Below are 22,714 nucleotides of genomic sequence, written 5' to 3' on the forward strand. Positions count from 1 at the left end.
GTGGCTAAGGCACTTACCTGAGATGTAGTAGATCCCTTCTCAAATTCCCCCTCTGCCTGATGTGAAGGGACTCAAACTAAGAGCCTCCCACATGAATAGCTTAATACTGGGCTAAACATTACAAGAGAGAACGTTATAAGGCCTCCCCCTGCCTTAGCACCCCCCACTCCACCGTGGGCTGTTTTGCTGAACACTATCTCATGAGAAAGTGCTAAGGTGCCCAAACTGCCTGAGAGCTGTAGATCACAAGCAGAAATAGGTGCCTCCCTTCAGCCTGGATTTAGGCACCTATCTCAGGCTAAGAGCTTAAATCAAGAAGAATCCAGTCAAACAATGATTATTAGTGGTGACAAGGTGCCATTTGTCACTTATAGAGATCAATGCTGCTAATATCAATATTGCCTGTGGAGAAGCTCCCCTTTTTTCTCAGGGAGAGCTTGATATCTCTGTGGGTCAGATCTAAGAATTTCTTACAGTGCTAGCAATTATAATTCCTCCTCCCTCTACCCTTTCCCTCAGGCTGAACAGATAGTTTCAAGGGGTAATGCTAGACTAAAAACAGCAGCTAAAATAAAAGCAAAATTAAAAACAGCAGCTAAAATAAAATAAAATATAGGATCATGGATGACTGTTTTACTAGACATATGAGGTGAAATCCAGCTCTTCTTTAAGTCAATGGGAGTTTTACCATTGACCTCAATGAGGGCAGGATTTCACCCTTGATGGAAGAAGATACCTGTAATTAGGAGTACACATGCTGTCATGCCAGACAAGTTACAGAAACCTATAGATTTTTTTGTAATTCCTGTTTTCAAATCCAACAAGTGTTGGATGCTGAGCTGTCCATAGACACTTACTCTGATGTATATGGAGGTAAAGGAAGCTTTTACATTCAAAAGAAATAGAGAATATAGTCCACAATCTTAGTTATTTTTCTAGTCCCACCATTACAGTGTACAAAACATTGTAACAAATACCTGGAAGGAATGGCTAGGAATCAGTGATACAGAGGATGTCTCAGGGCAAACCCTCTGGGATGACACATAGGCAACCTGGCAGGGAAAATTAATCCCTAGAGCTGTCCAAAGCAGTGATACCCACTCCAGCAAATAACAGATTAAGAAGGAAAAAATAAGTTACTTCAGAAATAGCATCTAGAAATGAGAATGTGTAAAGCCTTAATAGTCCTAGTAATGGTAACATTCAATGAGAGTTAAATGAGTTTGCATTAAAAAAAAAAAATCAATGTTTTATCAGGCTTCCCAAAAGTAAGGTTTATTTTCCTCTGGAAATAAAGCAGATCCTGTTTTAGCTCAGAAACCATGTAAACAAGCTATGAATAAAACAATGAGCAGGATTAAGTATAAAGAAAATGACATGCTGACCCTGCTAATATTAGAAATGAAGTTATGTTTGAACTTCCCTTTAACTCCTCAGAACTGGAAGATCCTGGACCAAAAAGCCAAAACTTTTCTTTCTAACATTTAACTCCAAGTGTTCAGTGAAGGGGATGGACATATTGGAGGCATCAGCTTTAATGTATTCATTATCTGTATTACTGTAATGCCTAGGGGCCCAAGCCCTGGACCAGGACTCCCCTGTGGTAGGAGCTGTACAAACAGAACAAAAAGATGGTCCCTGTCTTCCTTGAAATATTGAAGTCACTGAAAAATAAAAGCTTACACCATGGCCTGATATTTTTTCTATTAATTTTGTTAACCCTTTGCCTTTCTAACTGCACTTATTTTACTTACAGTATTTTTGATACACTGTAGATGCTGGATTATTGTTTGGCCATTCTTGAAAGAAAATGATACATTTCAAGAAGAACTGAGGTCTTAAAATGGTATATAAAAGGCACTGTATAAACGAAAGCGATGATTGAAATACCAGTTTTTAAAACCTTTCAAAGGCTCTGTGTACACTATGAGCAACGGATGTGATCCCTCTGTTCATGTACACGGTCACAGTACCTTCATGAGAGAATGCGTGTAGCCATGGTACCGGGGGCAGCAGCAGCAAAGGCACAGCTGAGCCATGCCAAGTACACCCCCACCTGAAAATGGTGGGTATGTATTCTGCATTGCCGAGCTGCCGCTGCCCACGCTACTGTGGGCACACTGCTTTACACACATACTAGCTCCCATCAAGCGACCACCACTATGTGTTCATATGGAGGAGCCACAGTCCTCGCACGTAGTGCCAGACCGTAGCCAGAGACATTGCAACTCCTGGCTTCATAAAAGCAATGTTATAGCAGTATATTGATGGCTAATATGTAATACATTTGATATTAAAAATATATAGGCTTCTTTGAAAACCATAGCCTAAGAATTAGGAACTCAGCTCCCATTGATTTTTCAGTGAGTTGGGCACCTAATTCCAATAGCCCCTCAATTGTTGAATTGTTTAGTCAATTGCTTGATCACACTTTGGTGTGCTAAGAAATATGCTCAAGAGACCAAATATCCACTATCACTCAGGTTCATTGCTAAAAGTCAATAATAATACAGGGGAAAAAGGTTCAGTATGATACCAGTTTATGGAAGGCCGACTCATGGAGCATTATTAAATTTATCTTACACAGAAGGTATCCTTCCAAAGTTACATATTTCAGCTAAGAATATTTATAGGGTGATTTAATAAATTACAAAACTCTATGCATCATTAAAATCCAACCCATCAGTTTGTACCAGTTCCTTAACTTGTTGTTCTCTACCTTCCTTTTAGATACTGGCATTCCAGGTAGTGGTCCATGAAGGTAACTCCACAACTAGTACAGGGGCAGAATATTAACATATTTTGCCTTTGACAATTTTTCTATTTTCTAATGTTAAAGGTAACTTCAGCTTTCCAAAGTGAGATACTTAACATAAGTGAACAGGGTTATAGAAAGATATAGGCCAATTCAGTGAATGTAACAGCTAGAAATATGAATGTATGTGTGTATGTAATGTTATGTTGATATTGTGAGCTTAACCCAAATTAATATATTGCGGGTGCATACATATTGATGATGTGATTTTATATTATATATATATGCCCAGTTTATTGGTCAACACAGTGAGATCAAAATTGATTTTCACAGAACCACTAAAAAGTATGTTTGTGAGTTAGGGACCATGACCCAGATTCAGATTGAATTCAGTGGGAGTTAGGCACCTTAATAGCTCTGAGGACCCAGCCAGACCGGGCGAGGTGGTTGAAGAAGCCACAGAGCTACGGCCCCATACCAGGGCCAAGAAAGTACTTGGAGGGTACACCCCAGAAAGGGGAAAGGGCGGGTGCAGCTTGGCCAGAGGGCTTAGCTGCTGAAGACCAGCCGAGAGAATCACCATCCGGGGGGGGGGGGGTGAGAGACGGGTGCCACCCCATTGGAAGAACAAACAAACAAACAAACAAAGAAGCAGGCTCACACCCAACCAACCAAAGGGGGCTGCCCTATGAAAAGACTGTGATTGCAGGCACTATCAGCCAGAGAAAAGGGGGGCACCCACAAGAGGTGGGTGCTGATGCCGTTACATTACTGTACCAGAAGTGGGATCTTCGGACCGACCCTGTCTAAAGGGGGCCAGGTCTGAATTAACTGTTTTACTAGGGCATGTTTTTAACTGTTTTACTGCAAGCTTTTAACTGTTTTATTGCAAGAGACCAGAGGCCGAAGAAGGGCCAAAGCCAGCGGCAGCAACAAAACAGTGAAGCCAGAGGCAGAGGCGGAGGCAAAAGCAAATGAAGATAGAGGCAGAAGCCAAGGGAGGGCCAGAGCCAGAGGCAGCCACGGAAACGGCAAGGCTGTAATTATTTATTGGGCAGAGCCAGAGGCCAAAGAGAGACAGAGGTAGCCCAAGCAGAGTACACCCTAACGGGGGCATGAGAAAAGACTGGGGGGAGGAACCACCAACCCAAGCCTATCTGAAGGGGGAGGCATGTGGCAGGGTGGACTGAGTCTGCAAGCACCCTGCTGGAGGCCTCGTCGCCCTGCATCACCCTGCCCTTGAAAAGAGCAGCAAGAAGTCCTCCAGGCAGCCTAGTGTGGCTGCAGAGGAGTGCCCAATCAGAGGGGCTGATGGAGCAGCCAATCTGGGGTCAGAAGGGCCCTATATAAGACAAGCAGCAGAGCAGAGAAGTTCAGCTGCTGTGTGGAGCTTGACAAGGGAGGACCGGGTGCCTGGATGGCTATATGAGCAGAAGGGCACGGACAGATCACAGCACAGAGGTCACCAGGCAGAACTGAGCCCATGGAACGCCACCCAAGACCAGCTGCCTGGCTGGATAGAGTAGGAGCAGGACCATGTAAAGGTCAGTGTGGGCAGGCTGAACCCAGGAGACTGAACCCAGGACGTGGCCAGACCAGGCGAGAGATCCTGCTGGTCTGGTTGTTGCAGACTGAGCCCAGGGAGGGCTGCTGAAAAGGACGCCAGCTGAGGGTACCGAGATGGGGGCTGGGTGGTTGAAGAAGGCAGAGCCCCAGGGAAGAAGCCACAGACCTACAACCCCATACCAGGGCTGAGAAAGAACTTGGACTGTACACTCCAGAAGGGGGGACAGCATGTGTGGCTTGGCCGGGAGGGCTGAGCTGCCGAATACCAGCTGAGAGAACCACCAGCCGGGGGGAGGAGAGGCACTCATGAGAGACGTTGAAAGAACAAAGAAAAGGAAAGCAGGCTCACACCCAACAACCAAAGGGGGTTGCCCATAAGAGGCGGGTGTCACCCTGTGAAAAGTCTGTGATTGCAGGCACTATTGGCCAGAGAAAAGGGGGCACCCACGAGAGGTGGGTGCTGATGTTGTTACAAAGCTATTATTAAACATTTGTTCCCTATTTAAGTACTCACAGACTGTGATCAAGTCACCTCTTAACCTTCTTTTTAAGCTAAATTGATTGAGCTCCTTGAGTCTGTCACTCTTTGGCATGTTATCTGATCCTTTCCTCAGTCTCATGGCTCTCCTCTGAACCCTCTCCCACTTTTCAACATCCTTCTTGAATTCTGGGCACCAGAACTCGACATACTATTCCAGCAGTGGCCACACTAGTGCCAAATACAGAAGTTAAATAACCTCTGCTCCTACTTGAGATTCCCCTGTTTATGCATCCAAGGACTGCATTAAGCCCTTTTGGCCACAGCATCACACTGGGAGGTCATGTTCAGCTGATTATTCACCATGACCCCAAAATCTGTTTTGGAGTCTCGGCTTCAAAAGAGAGAGTCCCCCCGCACCCCTCCACAAGTATGTCCTACATTTTTTTGTTCCAAGATGTTTGCATTTACATTTAGCCTTATTAAAATGCATATTGTTTTGCACCCATTTTACCTAGAGATCCAGATCATCCTCAATCAGTGACTTGTCCGCTTCATTATTTACCATTTCCCCCAATTTTTGTCTTCTGCAAAACTATATCAGTGATGATTTTCAAAAAGAAAAGGAGTACTTGTGGCGGCTTAGAGACTAACAAATTTATTTGAGCATAAGCTTTCCTGAGCTACAGCTCACTTCATCGGATGCATTCAGTGGAAAATACAGTGGGGAGATTTATATACATAGAGAACATGAAACAGTGGCTGTTACCATACACACTGTAATGAGAGTGATCACTTAAGGTGAGCTATTACCAGCAGGAGAGTGGGGGTGGGGGGGAACCTTTTGTAGTGATAATCAAGGTGGGCCATTTCCAGCAGTTGCCAAGAACGTCTGAGGAACAGTGGGGGGGGGGGAATAAACATAGGGAAATAGTTTTACTATTGTGTAATGACCCATCCACTCCCAGTCTCTATTCAAGCCTAAGTTAATTGTATCCAGTTTGCAAATTAATTCCTATTCAGTTATCTCTAGTTTGAGTCTGTTTCTGAAGTTTTTTTGTTGAAGAATTTAGATCTGTAATCAAGTAACCAGAGAGATTTATGTGTTCTCCAACTGGTTTTTGAATGTTATAATTCTTGACGTCTGATTTGTGTCTATTTATTCTTTTACGTAGAGACTGTCCAGTTTGACCAATGTACATGACAGAGGGGCATTGCTGGCACATGATGGCATGTCAAGGTTCCTCCCCCACTCTGAACTCTAGGGTACAGATGTGGGGACCTGCATGAAAAACCTCCTAAGCTTATCTTTACCAGCTTAGGTCAAAACTTCCCCAAGGTACAAAATATTCCACCCGTTGTCCTTGGATTGGCCGCTACCACCACCAAACTAATACTGGTTACTGGGGAAGAGCTGTTTGGATGTGTCTTTCCCCCCAAAATACTTCCCAAAACCTTGCACCCCACTTCCTGGACAAGGTTTGGTAAAAAGCCTCACCAATTTGCCTAGGTGACTACAGACCCAGACCCTTGGATCTTAAGAACAATGAACAATCCTCCCAACACTTGCACCCCCCCTTTCCTGGGAAATGTTGGATAAAAAGCCTCACCAATTTGCATAGGTGACCACAGACCCAAACCCTTGGATCTGAGAACAATGAAAAAGCATTCAGTTTTCTTACAAGAAAACTTTTAATAAAAATAGAAGTAAATAGAAATAAAGAAATCCCCCCTGTAAAATCAGGATGGTAGATACCTTACAGGGTAATTAGATTCAAAAAACATAGAGAACCCCTCTAGGCAAAACCTTAAGTTACAAAAAAGATACACAGACAGAAATAGTTATTCTATTCAGCACAATTCTTTTCTCAGCCATTTAAAGAAATCATAATCTAACACATACCTAGCTAGATTACTTACTAAAAGTTCTAAGACTCCATTCCTGGTCTATCCCCGGCAGAAAACCAGCATATAGACAGACACACAGACCCTTTGTTTCTCTCCCTCCTCCCAGCTTTTGAAAGTATCTTGTCTCCTCATTGGTCATTTTGGTCAGGTGCCAGTGAGGTTACCTTTAGCTTCTTAACCCTTTACAGGTGAGAGGAGCTTTCCCCTGGCCAGGAGGGCTTTCAAAGGGGTTTACCCTTCCCTTTATATTTATGACATGGCATATATCACATTGGTTGATGTGCAGGTGAACGAGCCTCTGATAGTGTGGTTTTTGTTTCCTTCCAGGTCATTAACAAACATGTTAAATAGCATAGGGCCAAGAATCAGTCCCTCCGTTGTCTCTGTTAACAGTTACATTTTGAGGCCTATCAGTTAGCCATCTTTTAATCCATTTAGTGTGCGCACCATGTTAATGTTATCTCTCTCTAGTTTTTTAATCAAAGTGCCATTCAGTACCAAGTCAAATGCCTTATAGAAGTGTAAGTATATCACATCATAATCTTTATCAACCAAATTAGTAATCTCATCTAGAATTTATTTGTAGATTATTTCAGTAAACAGAATAATTTAAGTACACTAAATGAATAAAGACTTAAGCTATAACCTGTTTGTTTTTCTTTAATAGGAGAGAAAATATAATAAAAACAGGAACTTGTATGCATTAGAAGCACACTGGATCCTCAGCTGGCATAAATCAGCTTAGCTCCATTGAATCCAGTTTACACTAGTTCAAGTTTACAGCAAGAACCCAATCTATCAAAGCACTTAAACACATGCTTAATTGTAATCACATAAATAGTCCTATTATAGTCAAACTAGTATTCGATTAACCTTTTTTAGTTGAAAATATAAATATTATTCCTTTAAAATAATTAACCATTCTTATAAAAAAAGAGTTGTTCATTTTTTAAAAAGGCTGTATTGTCCAAATTTTCCTTGTGATCTATGGATGGGCTTCTGGACCCGGATGTGAAGAAACATCTGGCACTATCCTTATAAGCATGCTCCACATATAGGCTCTCAGGAAATAGGCTGTCATGTGTAATGTAATGCAGTGGTGAAATACAAATCTCTGAAAGGCAGTCTGACAAAGTGAATTCAGATTATTTGGATTCCCATTTCAGGAAAAAGTACAGACACTGAAGAAATACACCTTTTCTCTGTCTTTTTTTCTTTTGTAAATAAGCATAAACCAAGTTCTAGATTACATAGGTAACAAGAAATATAACTAACTGAACTCAAACTGTGGCCGTTTAGAGGTTTGCCCGTTTGTAGATATAATACAACATCATGCTATGTCATCACATGACACTGATCCCAAGAACATTTTGCTTTTATTTCATCTGACCAAATCTGACTTGTTATGGTTTGATTTATAATCACTTAATATCTATCTTCATAGCTAATCTATTTGTTTATTTTACCTAAAGCAGTACGTTTGGTTTGAAGTTTGTCAGAGGCTCCCCTGGGGATAACAAGCTTGGTACATATCAATTTCTTTGTTAAATTGACGAACTTATGTAAGATTGCAGTGTCCAGCAGACACTGCAAGATGGAGGTTCCTAGGGTTGTGTCTGGGACCGGATATATTGGCTAGTGTCATTCGCTTGCAAGTAGCTGGGAGCAGCTTACATGCCAGAGGCTGTGCGTGAACAGCCCAGGAGTGGGGGTTCTCACAGCAGAGCAGGGTAAGGCTGGCTCCCAGAGTCAAGGATTGGAGTGACCTAGCGCATCACCTAGATCACCAGAGGGGAATGTCACACAGACATTGTAACATTCTGCCATGATAGCTTGTAGAGCATCCACTAGTTCTGATTGTGCAGCCCTGTGAGAAACAGGATGGGAGGCATACCCATTTATTTACCACACCAAGTAATGAGATAATAGCACCACATGTTCTTTCCACTGGATTATTTGCTGAAATATAATGCATGATATTTTTCTATAAATCTCTAAACTCTAAACCCACCATTAAAAAAGCAGTAGCATAACCCCAAATATTAACAGTAAAAGCCATATTTAAATGATATTCATAGTCATTTCATTTAGGAATGTTGGAACTGCAAAATGTTTTGCAAAATACTAGGGCTGTATTGTCTGCTGTTGCCAATGGCAAGTTATGTTCAATGAAAAACAGTAAATAACATCTCTACTGCAATTGCTTTCTGGTTCGGTTCTTCTTTGAGAGCAGGAAAACTAAACATCTTTTCCTTTATCTTCTCTTTTATGTTTATATCCCATACGTTCACTGGATGCCTTATGGTCTCCTGCACCTTTATGCCTGATTGAAATATCTGTATAACAAGCTGAACAAAACACATTCACTTCCCTTGCAATTTCCTAAGCAATTGTGTATTTGTTTTGGTGGAGTTTTGTTATTTAGATCAAGATAAGTGCCACTGTGGCTAAACAGCAAAGTAAAAAGGAGTGAGAGACAAAAAAAGCATCCTTTAAAAAGTGGAAGTTAAATCCTAGTGAGGAAAATGGAAAGGAGCATAAACTATGGCAAATGAAGTGTAAAAATAGAATTAGGAAGGCCAAAAAAGAATCTGAAGAACAGTTAGCCAAAGACTTAAAAAGTAATAGCAAAAATGTTTTTAAGTACATCAGAAACAGGAAGCCTTCTAAACAATCAGTGGGGCCACTGGACGATTGAGATGCTAAAGGAGCACTCAAGGACAATAAGGCCATTGTGGAGAAACTAACTGAATTCTTTGCATTGGTCTTCACAACTGAGGATGTGAGGGAAATTTGCAAACCTGAGTCATTCTTTTTAGGTGGATCTGAAGAACTATTACAGATTGAAGTGTCATTAGAGGAGGTTTGGGAACAAATGAATAAATTAAACAGTAATAAGTCACCAGGACCAGATGGTATTCACCCAAGAGTTCTGAAGGAACTCAAATGTGAAATTGCAGAACTACTAACTGTGGTTTGTAACAGGTATCCGCTTTATATCAGTGGATCGTTTTTGCGAATAGCAGCTCAGATGCGGATACACATTTTGTATCTACACAGGGATCTGACCACAACACACTCACCAGAATGGAGTGGCTGGAGCTGTCAAAGCTCAGCTCTCTGAATTGCGCAGCAGAGAGGTAGTCCACTGGGCATTCTAGGAGTTGTAGCCCCCAGCTTGCTTGGACAGAGGAGGTAAACTGCAACTTCCAGAAGGGAGTGAGCCAAGCGCCATTTTAAAAGAGGTGCGGTGTGTAATTTAAAGTAGCAGGTGGCAAAGACCCATGCTATGAGGGAGAGCAGTTCTCGCAGCTCTCTGCCTGGTCTGGGTCTGCATGCATTACTGACCCCGCAGCTGCCTACAGGTGTCTGAATCCCCCCATCCCAGGGAGGCGGTGCAGCACTGCACACAAGGGCCCAGGAATGTAGCCTTCCTACCCAGAGCGGAGAACGAGGTACAGTGGGGGCATAGCAGGTGGTGGTGCAGGAGGTCTCTGGGAATAAATGGGGGGGCAGTGGGGGTCAGGGGCATGGCACATCACTGCCATGGGTGCCAGAGCCCTCCCTGCTTTTGCCCGGCCCAGGTGGGTGCGGTGGACCCTCCACCTGGGACAGAGACAAACACCTCAAGCGTTCTTACAACTACAATACCCACCTGCTGAAGTGAAGAAACAGATTGACAGAGCCAGAGTGATCAGGAAAGCTGATGTTCTTGTCAACTGCTGGAAATGGCCCACCTTGATTATCACTACAAAAGGTCCCCCCTCCGCCCCTCCTGCTGGTAATAGCTCACCTTACCTGATCACTCTCATTACAGTGTGTATGGTAACACCCATTGTTTCATATTCTCTGTGTATATAAATCTCCCCACTGTATTTTCCACTGAATGCATCCGACGAAGTGAGCTGTAGCTCACGAAAGCTTATGCTCAAATAAATTGGTTAGTCTCTAAGGTGCCACAAATCCTCCTTTTCTTTTTGCGGATACAGACTAACACGGCTACTACTCTGAAACCTCTCGTTATAGTGTGTATGGTAACACCCATTGTTTCATGTTCTCTGTATGTATAAATATCTTCTTACTATATGTTCCATTCTATGCATCCGATGAAGTGGGCTGTAGCCCACGAAAGCTTATGTTCAAATAAATTTGTTAGTCTCTAAGGTGCCACAAGTATTCCAGTTCTTTTTGCAGATACAGACTAACACGGCTGCTATTCTGAAACCAGTAATTTTAATATCACTTAAATGCTTGAACTATGAGCTTGTCCATTCTCACCTCTGCTGGGCTCCCAAGAAAGGGAACAAGGATGGTATGGGTCTATTTTGGGGGCTGGCAAATGTAAGTTTTTTTCCTAATTCAAAAACAATGCAACACAGCCATTAGCTGCACTTCTGTGAATGCAGTTTCACTAACAAGCAGGCAGAAAAAGCCAGAAATGCCTGGATTTTCTTGGCTTTTTATGAGTCTGAATACTATCTGATTTGCATGTTATCAAGCTTATTAGCTAGAACATAATTAAAACAAACACCACGTTTCCAGCATTGCTTAGACAGATGTCATCCAGCAGCATACACATCAGAGATATCCTTGGGCATCTCTGAAAGCAAAGAGACGACGACCCATCGAGGAAAATGAACAGCTGCACTGATGTTTTCCGTCTGGACTGATAGTCTTGTTTGTGCTCACTGAATTGATCTGACCTATTTCTGTTATTGTTTCCCTGTTAGACTGTTGCTGGCCTTAGAAACTTATTTTGTATTGGTAGCAGCACCAAGAGGGCAAGGTCCCTTTGTGCACCGTACAAGCCTATTACAGAGAGACAGCCCTAAACTGCTTACAATCTAAATCCAAGGGAACATCTATACTTCAGTCACTGGGTGTGATTGTAGCTCAAGTAGTCATACTTGAGCTAGCTTTAATCTTTCTAGCTTGTCCCTGCAACAGTGAAGCCATGCCAGCACAAGGTTCAGCCTGGGTTAGCACAGTACTTGTCCAGGTAGACTTGTGAAGCCCACACTGAAGCACATACAGCTCCAGCTTCTTTTCCCTTCCATCATGTCTACAAACTTGAGCTCTAGCCTGATTAAAGCTAGCTCGAGTTTGTAGACACCATGGCAGGGAAGAGTTTTAAGGAGGGATTTAAAGGAGGACACTGAGCTGGTTTTACAGAAGCTTGTCTGCCTGCAGTTGATTTTATTATTTGTTATTACTAATTCTTTTCTGCACTGTCATCCGTATGTGCCAGGGACCTTTGCAAATAATGTAATAAAATACAAGGACTAATAAACCCCCTTCAAACAGTAAACACAGACAAACCCAACATTCAAAACAATGAGTTTTCAACTTCTATTTGAAACGAGGTCACTGTGTGCTCTCTTAATGAGCAATAATGAATATTCTTGACAACTGAAATTCACCCCTCTGCAGAGAAACAGCTCAAGCCCTAGGGCTCACTTAAGTCCCATTCTGTGCATACAACAGAAATAAACGTACATTTCATTGTAATGAGAGAGACATCAGGATCCACTGGCCCTTATCAATTCTGGGAAATACAAATCAATTCTTTTCTCATCAAACTGCATATCAGACTCAAATGCCGCTCCAGCCTCAGATTCTTTTCTTCTCCACAAATGTATTCAGTCTCTTCAACTGATTCATGCTGCTTGCTTCTCTCATGGCTCCGAGCATCCTGTCCTACATTTTAACTACCCTGGATGTAAAGAGATTCTGCCTCAAATTGCTTAAGGACTTAGACCGCCCCTCAACTTTAATCCATTGACAAAATTATTCAGCTCACATTGTCGGTACTTTCCTTTAGCTTCTTTTTCCCCGAGAAAGTGTATAATGTAGGAAGTGTAGCTTTAGCTCAGCCCCCCAACTGCGTTGAAATATACATTTGGAGGAAAGGGTTGAAGGGGCTTTTGTTCCTAGCAGGATTTGGCTTGCAACATTTTCAGATGTAGTCACTCCCACCTGAGAACAAAGTGCGTTAAACTGGCAAGGCTCTAACCTCTCATAACAAAGAACTATTTGCAGCTGATGTGGGAGACTGAGGCATTTTATGGCTTTAAAGCAGGGGTGCGCAAACTTTTTGGCCCGAGGACCACATCAGGGTTGCGAAACTGTATGGAGGACTGGGAAGGGAAGGCTGTGCTTCCCCAAACAGCCTGGCCCCTGCCCCCTATCTGCCCCTTCCCATTTCTCACCCCATGACTGCCCCCCTCAAAACCCCTGACCCATCCAACTCTCACCCCCACTCCTTATCCCCTGACCGCCCCCTCCCGGGACCCGCCGCCCCTATCCAACTACCCCCGCCCCGGGACCCCACCCCGTATCCAACCCCACCTGCTCCCTGTCCCCTGACAGCCCCAACCCCTATTCACACCCCAGCCTCCTGACAGGCCCCCCAGGACTCCCACGCCTATCCAACCTCCCCCTGCTCCCTGTGGCCTGACTGCCCTGACCCCTTTCCACACCCCCACCCCCTGACAGCCCCCCCGGGACTCCCATGCCTATCTAACCCCCCCATTCCCCATCCCCTGACCGCCCCCCCGAACCTCCGCCCAATCCAACCGCCCCCTGACAGCACCCCCGGGACTTCCATGCCCTATCCAACCCCCACTTCCCCATCCCTTAACCACCCCCCAAACCTCTGCCCCATCCAACCACCCCATGCTCCCTATCCCCTGACTGCCCCCAGGGATCCCCTGCCCTTATCTAACACCCTACTCCCTGCCCCCTTACCATGCTGCTCAGAGCAGCAGGAGCTCGCAGCCCTACCAGAGCCAGCCACACGGCCTGCGCTGCCCGGCAGGAGCGGCGGGCCAGAAGTGCTGGTGGCGCGGCAGCGGCGCTGCGGGGGAGGGGCCAGCGGTTAGCCTCCCTGGCCGGGACCTCAGGGGCTGGGCAGGATGGTCCCGTGGGCCGGATGTGACCCGCGGGCCATAGTTTGCCCACCTCTTCTTTACAGGAAAGTTTCAGAAAGACAATTTTCTGAGACCATAGACATATGGTACCTAGATACCACAGTGATGGGCAAAGTACAGCCAAAGCAGTATGGACTTCCTCACAGTGCTGCTACTGCTTTTGTGTACTTTTTTGTACTACATTTCGGGGTAAATTTGGTATTTATTTGGTTCCAGTCAAACAGCTTTTTCTGTTTCCTTCCCTAGCATTGTTGATTGCCAGAATACCTGTGTGTACCTTCTCCACACATACTGCTTGTAAACAAAGAACTTATGTATCAGGCTGACATTTGTGAGTATCATACAGATAAAATCGTGCAGATGTAACCCAGATAAAATGCAGTGATTTCCCTGTACAATAAAAGGATCAGTACAAACTCTAGCACAGCATTATACAAAGATGGCTTAGTATGGGATGAGGGGAAAGATTGAAAAGTAATGCAAGCCACCTGTAGCCTCCGTGCCACCAGGGAAAATGGAGTTGGAGAGCACAGTCAAAAAAGTGGGTGGGGCCAGAGCACATGGGAGGTGCTGTGTATACTGATTCAGTGCATGTCCTGAGCACCTTTTGCTTGCAGGGCTGATATAGAAGCCCTTGGTGGACTCCTGGGGTGGAGGAAGTGATATAACCACCTGCCTTCTTCTGGGATGAACCCACCAAACCACATTGTCAGGACCATGGTTTGGGCAGCCTGGTCTAGAGGTTAGTGTCAGACACAGGCCAAGGCGCCAGGAGCCAGTTACCAGGAATCAGGCCAGGTTGGAATGCCAGGAGATCAGAGTCAAGATATGAACTGGAGGGCAGGGATCAAGAGTAGGGTTGCCAACCCTCCAGGATTGTCCTGGAGTCTGTAGGAATTAAAGATTAATCTTTAATTAAAGATTATGTCATGTGATGAAACCTCCAGGAATATGGCCAGCCAAAATTGGCAACCCTAACAAGAGTCAGTTATCAAGAATCAGCCCAAGTCAGGACACCAGGACATCAGGTTCAGGCAACAGAACCAGAGGGCAGGAACCAGCATACAGTTACCAACCGTCGGGCTGAAGCATTATACCACTGTATACTGTGGCAGTGGATGGTCCTGGCACCAGACTGGTTATGTTCCTTTAACAGGAGGTTGTTTTTTAATCTCTGTGACAGAAAACAAATGTCAGTATTGCAGGTCTCTTTGACAAAAGGTAGACCTGCTCCATCAGCAAATGTCAGAGTCAAAAACCTTGTAAATTCTTCAATTTGTGTCTCCCAACCATATCACCTCCAGTTTTTTTAGGCTGAGCCTCAGTCAGGTTCCTATCAGTTCCAGACAATAACATGGCACCATCTTGCTCTGATTTTGTTTAAAAAATGCATCTGCTAATCACAAATTTGAATCCTTATTTAAGGCAAGTTCATGCTGTTTTAACATATTTCCATCAGTATGAAATACAGTGTTCATTGTAGAACTAGGTTCAGCAACTGCTTTGAAATTTCACTGGGTCATTTGTCTGTAGGCTTTTTTCATACTCTCTAAGTGTGAACTGATGTGATCTCTTACACATTGGCTTTCTGTGTATTTGACTACACGATTTTCCAAGACCAAGTAAAATAACTGCCAGCATTTCTGTAAAAAGAAAAGGAGGACTTGTGGCACCTTAGAGACTAACAAATTTATTTGAGCATAAGCTTTTGTGAGCTACAGCTCACTTCATCACATGTAGGCTCTCTAATAGGATGCCTAAATCTGGCTTCTCATTGACCCTGTCTGGACTTATCATTGTACTTAACTTGATGCTCAAATTGGCTCTAAACATTCTTACTCAAAGTGCTATTTTAAGTGTCCAAATGCTATAGGGGGACTACTAAGTTTGAAAATTGGGCCCATTACTGCTTAGGCTCCTAAACGCACTGCAAAAACAAACACACACACACACACGCACACACACACAAACCCCTCCCCTCCTTTTAACTTCTGGGTATATCTCACTTAATCATTCCTCTGCCACTGTGGGGGCCTCAGTCACTGGTGCACCTCAGCCACTTCTATTCTCTGCCTGTGACACCTAATCGTTTAGTCTCCTGTGGGCTGTAATACTTTAGTCTAATTCTGGTTGTTGGGTTCAGTGTGAGGGTGCTGGGTGTACCTGTAAAATACAGGTCAGACTATGGTCCCTTCTGGCCTTAAACTCTATGACTCTGTAGTAACAGTAGATGCAGGAATGTACATAAAATATGGATATACCCTACACAAGAGCTGATTCTGATGCCCTTACACCTGTTAAGCCTGACCTTACTCATCGAATAATCCCCTTATAATAGATGGAAGTATTTGAGGAGTATGGTCCAGCACATAAGTAAGGGAGTGAGAATCAAGCCCCTGATGAATAAAGAATACAATAGATTTTTAATTACATTTGAAAAACCTCTTGAACACAACTGCCGTCTCCTTGCTCATGAACACTTGATGGAAGCCGGTACTTTAATACTGTAATTATAACATGTCACTATCCTGATTCAAATTGATTTTTATGCATCTGTAACTTCATACAATGTCATTGTAGAGCTCGAGATATTTTTGTACTATAGTTACATTTGCAGCAATCTAATTAAAATGTGATGACTTTCCTTTCTGAATATTTACCACTTTACAGCTTCTGATACAGTAATTTTAGATATAGTCTTTGCTCTCAGAATTACAGCTGGGTGGCAAATGGTCTTCCTGACATTTGAATTGTTGAGATTTCAAAAAGTGTCCCCATTCTGCATCAGGACAAAACAGAGACCTTTCAAAAAAAATTCAGCAAAAGACCCACTCACTCTGGAATAGCCAATAACTTGGTAGTTAGGGCATTCATGTGGGATGCGGGGGACTCTCGTCTCCCACTTTTGACCAGGAATTCCAAAACAGGATTTTCTAATGGAAAAATCATTTAAGTGAAAAATTCCTCTCCACCTTACTCAAAATGTTTCTTGTTGCTAGGAAAATGTAGCTGCTTTTTATAGCAATAATGTGTGTAAAATGCTATTGGCAATCCAGACTTCTTGAGGAGACATAAATGCAGTTTCCTTTGCAACTGTGAAAATAAATCAGTTTCTCCAAATGTAGTAGCCTTTTCAAACACACAAGTAATTCGGATAAATTGTGTTAATCTCAAAAAAAAAAAAAAATCTACTCTGCATCCTGAAAGAAGAAACAAAGTAGAACAGTGATTAATTACATCAGATAAAATTAGTAACCAAGATATTAGGTGGTTCGATGTTTCATATAGATTGATTTAGAAAGATAAAATTTTAAAAATAAAACAAAACAGCCATTCAGAATCCAGTTTACTCCTAAATTATTGTGTACAAATGAGGACAAATAACTATACTTCAGGCGTGATGGAAGTGATCTTCAATCATTGTAAGGAGGAATCACATGTAACACAATCTTTGACACCAATGCTTTTTCTTCTAATAAATCCAGTTATTTCTAATAATTAAAACTCAGAGATTACAATGTCATGAGAGTCCTCAGCATCTATGGAAGTGTGAGTGGGGGAGCAGAATCTGCCACATAATGAAGAAAGGAATGGCAATGTAAATTACCACCGTTTTTCCTTCACCTGAAGAAACTCAAAATATGGATCAAATCTGACCTCTGTCAAAACAAAACTCAGTCTCTGTACTGGGCATCTCACTGCCAAAAGAAACACACTTTGCTTCCAACAGCAAGGTGGCCCATTTATTTTCATCTTTTTCAGAGTGTACCTGAGTCCTGCCCTGAGACAGTGTTACAAATACAGTAGAGCAAACTTGTCCTTTCCCCTTGTGATAGGAGACTTGCACATCCCTTACATCATTTGCTGTGGTTCTCTAACTAATAGGCTGTCAAAGTGCACAAACACCCTCCTGGTTTATTTCAATGGGGAGGGCTACTTTCAAAATCAATGGCTTCTAGTTTCCTTTACAAAAATACTAGAGTTGAGTACTCAAGTCCATAAGACTTACTGGGATTGAGTGTTAAAATCATGACCCTTGACCCCTTATTTATGCTAAAAAAAAAAAAAAAAAAAAAAAAGTTGGCATATCCTTGAAGTCTGAATGATTTATTTCTGATTAGGTGGAAACAAAGCTCGAATCGTATCAAATAACCTGCATAAGGGACAGCAGTTCAAGTCTCATCTGCAACATGATTCATTAACTGACTCTCAAAACGGGATCTGCCCTTCCAGATGGCCAAGCTCCTTAGAAATGTAATGACAGTTGGGAAAACATACATTGAACAGAGTTAATCACACATTGGTTCTGTAATTGTTGTGATCTGACACTAACTTGTGCTGATCAATACAGTAATAAGAATACCAAGCCCTTAAGTAGCGCATTTCATCGGTAGATCTCAAAGCATTTCACAAAGGAAATCAGTATCATTATCTCAACTCTTTGATGAGGCAGGAAAACCATTTAGTAAGTAAACTTGAATGACCACTCATCTTTCATCTAAAACAACCAACCAAACAAAAAAGACATTGAAATAATTTCACGTATTCAAGTATAAGGAGGTCAGGAAACTAACTTCAACAAATGATGCAATGGAGTTCTCTGATCAAACCCATTTGAGCCTCTTTTGTAAATCGAGCGGGGCAATTGTTTTTCTCTGGCCCAGGAAAATGTTGAGACTTCAAAATTTTTCCCATTCTTCATCAAGACAAAATTGAGACCATCTGAATTTGTTCATGGAAAAACAGAACACACACACTCCAGAAAAACCATTTCGAATCTGAGAAACTTTTAATGAAACTGAGCCTTTCCTAAAAAGAAAAGGAGTACTTGTGGCACCTTAGAGACTAACGAATTTATTTGAGCATAAGCTTTCGTGAGCTACATGCATCCGATTAAGTGAGCTGTAGCTCACGAAAGCTTATGCTCAAATAAATTCGTTAGTCTCTAAGGTGCCACAAGTCCTCCTTTTCTTTTTGCGAATACAGACTAACACGGCTGCTACTCTGACCCTTTCCTGTTAGTGTCAATAAATCAGCGTTTCCCAATGAAAAACTGTTGTTAATTCCCAGCCAGCTCTATTCCTTTGTGTCACATGTAAAAGGCGTGCTTCTCCCCTTAACACCAGAGTAACTCCACTGAAGTCATACGAGCTATACTGGAGTACAACTAGTATAAGTGAGAGGGGGATCATGTTCAAAGTGTAGATAATCAGTTCAATTCTCTGATGGCATAAATGGGCACTATTGCGATCAACTGAGGTTGTCCATTTACAACAGTAGAGAATTTGGCCCAGTTTGTCTTTATAATTGGCCTGAATGATGTTCTTCCTTGACAGTGACTTGTAGCTCCAAAATTTTGAGCAATGTAAGGTATACTATATACATTAATCAGACAGTTCACTTTCAAGAGTGTGCTCAAAGTCTTCTATATTTATATGCTTTCATTTTTTCCTCTTAGATCGTCATTAAAAAAGAAAGATAGCTTTGTTGGTTATTCTGTCAAAAGTATCTCTCATTTAACTATTTTCTGTTGATTAGCTGGAGTATGTCAGAGTATTCATTGACTAAAGCTCCTGAGAATCTCTTTCAACAGGACCTAAGACAGTTTTTTTTTCTCTGACTTTAATAAATTGCTTCTGGATGTGATAGATGCTGACACAGAGCTAGTGGATTACAGCCTGTAAAGCTAGTTTTCTTGATTTAGTCAGTCATTTCATTTTACTCCCTACAAACTTGAGAAAAGCTAACATTAAAGAATCATGGCTTCCAGTGTTAGTCCGTGAGAAAATTGAAGGAACCCCCCTCCCTAAAGAATCTCATTAAAATAACACAGGGCCTGATTGTCTCCTGCAGTATTTCAGGGGGCAGGGACACTGAGTGAGCCAATTATGGTCTGGGAGGGAAGGGATTGTGCAACCCAGAGACACTTGTTTTCCCCTGAAATACTGCAGAAGCTTCCTACTCTCAGCCCAGGAGCTAGGCTCAAACTGTAGGCCTTTCTGGTCTAAAGGTAGACAGCAGATTTCTTCCCAGAACTTGTTGACGGGAGTTCTCCTCTGTCCCCCTTCCCCATGGATACTGACAGTTATCTTGGGGCTCTTACTATCATCTCAAAGCCCTCATTCAGGACTTGACCCCCACAGAGGCCTACTCTGCATCTCTAGAGCTCCTTTTCTCCCTCCCTTCTTGCTATCCTTCTCTCTCTAGCTCAGCTGTTCCATTACTAATTAGCTAAAAGCTGCCACCAGGAGTAGCTGATTGCTCCTAGGTGTAGCCCACAGGCATTGGTAGTAATGGCCAATTAAGCCTGAATTCTCCTGAAGGGCCTTGGCATGGTGACAGGCTCCCTTATATAGCACTAGAGTAAATGAGAATCAGGTACATCAGTGACTAAATTAAATGTCTGAGTAGGACTACCTGGGGCTTCGTGCCTGCACCATCTCAGAGCAGGGTTTTTGTATGGGAACAAGATGTGGGTCTTATGTCACTATGATTCCAGCAGGAGCCATGCTGCTAGGAGCAAGACAGACAACAGGACCAGGGTCATAGATTCTAAGGACAGATGGGACCATTCTGACCATCTAGTCTGACCTTCTGTATAACACAAGCCATATGGCTTTTCCATGTATATTGTAGAAAAATGTATATTGTAGAAAAATATCCAATCTTGATTTTAAAATGATAGAGAATTGTTCCAAAGGTTAATCACTCTCACTAGTGAAAACTTATGCTTTATTTCCAGTCTAAATTTGTCTAGTTTCACCCTCCAGCCATTGGATTGTGTTATACCCAAAAAGCCCAGTTCAGGTTCTTACTGACCACAAGAATCTGGAATATCTCCAAACTGCTCGTAACCTTAACTAGTGACAGATCCCCTGGTCACACTTCTTTGCCAGATTCAACTTTGTCATCACCTACCGCCTTGGATCATGGAAAGAGAAGGCAGACGCCAAAGACACCAAGTCAGATGTGACTCCCTTGGTTACCTTTTTAAGCCCCTCACATTTTATTAGAGAGACAACACACAAGAACCCTGATGTCCCTCCTGTAGTTCCTCTTTCCCAAGACCTCCAGGCTACTAATATCGGTCAGATCCTAAATGCGCCTAGCATTCTGCCCAGTCTGGGGTTTCATTTGAAGGAGGGTTTACTTTATCACGGATGGTGCCTTTACATCCCAGAGGGCCAACCTTGACTCAAGGTGTTAAAGATGTGCTATGATACCCTGGTTGCTGGCCACTTTGGCTGCTCCAAGACCCAGTGTTATGGACCTTCTGGTGGCCCACCCTGTCAGCCCTGGTACTTGGTATCCTTGGATTTCATCATCAAGTTACCTTGCTCCCAGGGTTGCACTGTCATCCTTGTCACTGGTGATCTCCTCACTAAGATGGTGCACTTTATTTTTGTTCATTCCTCCCAACTGCCCAGGCAACAGCCTGACTCTTTCCAGATAATATTTTTCAGCTCCATGGGCTGCCGACAGGAATGGTCTCAGATAACAGTCTGCAGTTCATTTCCTGGTTTTGGTTCAAACTCTTAGGCCAAGGAGATAAGCAGCCCCCTTCCCATCACCCACAAACAAATGGGAAGACAGAAATGGTGAACCAGGCCCGCAAACAATACCTCTGTTGCTTTCTCAATTATCCTCAAGATGCATGGATCACCCTCCAGCCATACACAGAGTTTGTGTACAACAACTCCACCCATGCATCCACCCAACATGTCCAGTCTATGCAAATTACGTTTTCACTCTCACTTCCATTTGACTGCACCTACAGACTCCCCAGTTCTTGCTGCAAGCAAATCTAGTTGCCCACCCTCACTGGGTGCATTAAGAGCTTACCGAACACTTGTAAGTTGCCAAGGAGACACAAACATCACACTGACCAAAAATGCCAAGCCCCACTGTCTCTAGAAGATAAGGTCTGTCTGTCCTTCAGACACCTCGAATCCACCCTCCCTCAGCCAAATTAGACCACCAGTACCTAGGCCCATTTAAGATCACAAACTAACCCTGTTAACATTTAGGCTGCAGTTGCTAGAATCCTTGAAGGTCCACCCAGTTTTCCATGTGGCCCTTCCCAAACCCCATGTGGAAAATCCCTTTCCTGGCTGCTCCTTTTCACCACCCCTCCTCTAGATGTGTAGAGCCAAGAGGAAAATGAGGTCTAGGGAATCCTAAACTCCAAGTGAGTTATTATCCAGCTCTTATCTGGTGGATTAGAAGGGTTATGGACTGGAAGAGTGATCATGGGAACAATTAGAAAATGTCCACACTCCAGAACTCATATGTGCCTTCCACCAGAAATACCCCCTGAAATCAGGTCCCATTGCCCCTAGGAGGCACCTTTGAAAGGGCACTGTCAGGGGCCACCAGCAACAGAGCCAGTCTCTTGGCAACCTAATGTGTGCAGTTGGCCCTGACTAAAGCTGTACAACCGACGAGCCACCTGACTGGCTACAGGAGCAATAGATGAATACTAAAGCTCAGTAGCAGCAGCAAAGTGGCTGCTCAATGTGCTCCTCATCTGCAGCTGTACTTGGTTTTGTCCCAACCCCCACCCCAGCTCTAGCCCTAGCCTGTACCTGTTCTTGCCCCACCCCCACTCCATCCTGGCTTCTGATCCTCAGCTATGGTTCCTTGTCTCCTGACTATGACTCCAGGGCTTCTGACTCCTGGTGCCAGCTCTTGGCTATGCCTTCTGACTCCCAGCTTTGATCTTTGGCTTCACTCCAGGATCTTGACCAGGCTGGATTCAGCTCTAACTGGTAGGCAGGATTGTTGCTCCAACCATTATGCCAGTCTACCCATGACTCAGTCACTGACACCCATATTGGTACTTATAGACTGTAGTTGAGTCACCCCTTATCCTGCTTTTTATTAGACTTAATCTATTTAGCCTATTACTATAAGGCATGTTTTCTAATCCTTTAATCATTCTTGTGGCTCTTCTCTGAACCCTCTTCAACTGATCAACATCCTTACTGAATTGTGGGCATCGGAACTGGACATGGCAATTCAGCAGCAGTAGCACCAGTGTTCAAATATAGAAGTAAAATAACCTCTCTACTCCTACAC

The sequence above is a fragment of the Caretta caretta genome, chromosome 1 (genome assembly GCF_965140235.1).
Source record: "Caretta caretta isolate rCarCar2 chromosome 1, rCarCar1.hap1, whole genome shotgun sequence".
Taxonomy (NCBI): Eukaryota; Metazoa; Chordata; order Testudines; family Cheloniidae; genus Caretta; species Caretta caretta.